The sequence below is a fragment of the Octopus bimaculoides genome, chromosome 23 (assembly GCF_001194135.2).
Source record: "Octopus bimaculoides isolate UCB-OBI-ISO-001 chromosome 23, ASM119413v2, whole genome shotgun sequence".
Classification (NCBI taxonomy): domain Eukaryota; kingdom Metazoa; phylum Mollusca; class Cephalopoda; order Octopoda; family Octopodidae; genus Octopus; species Octopus bimaculoides.
The window spans coordinates 28,708,519-28,709,354 of NC_069003.1; positions in this window are offsets into that span (position 1 = coordinate 28,708,519).

Genomic DNA, 836 nt, shown 5'->3' on the forward strand with positions numbered 1-836 from the left:
TATATATATACAGGGTATGTACGGGTAGTAGGGAGAGAAACGCTAGTGAAAGATATCGATAAGGAACAGGTTTTCTTTGAAAACCCGGTAAATTCAATTCATAGCTAATCTCGATAATTTTACCCAGACTTTTTCACATTTTCTTAGCCTTTTATGGCTTGAAACGATAACCTTCTTTTAATAATTAGATTCATAGTCAAGGTCTTCTCAAGCTTATTTTCATTTTAAACTGTTTCATTGGCGAGTAATTCTCGCCTACAGTCTTGCATCGCGCAGAGTCTTGGGAATAATACTATAAATATCTTCGACGCTGTATTTAATATTATATAACTATAAATCCGGCTAGATTTCACGACATAAGTGTTAGTGGCGGTGCTTGTTTTAGGTGTGTACTTGCTATTTCTAAAAGATTTCATAGATATTCTCATTTATGTGGAATATTTAACTTCTCTAGAAACTCTCTCTTTCATACACACACATACACACGCACATACACGCACACACATATCTATATATTTCTACATACATACAAGCACACAAACACGCACGTATAAACGCACACGGACACGCGCACATACTCACACGCGCGCACACCCACACGCGCACACACGCTCAACACAGACACGTACACGCGCACACACACATACACTTACGGCGCCTTATTCTAGTATCAAGAACACAGAACCTGCGCGTAGAAAATATTGCTTCATTGTCGTTAACAGATCGGCGTCTGCCGTCTCTGCTGCGCCCCATACGGTATGATCCTGCCTTTAGTGATAGCGTTTGAAGACATGTTTATCCATTTCTTTTTATGTACCAACATATATATATATATA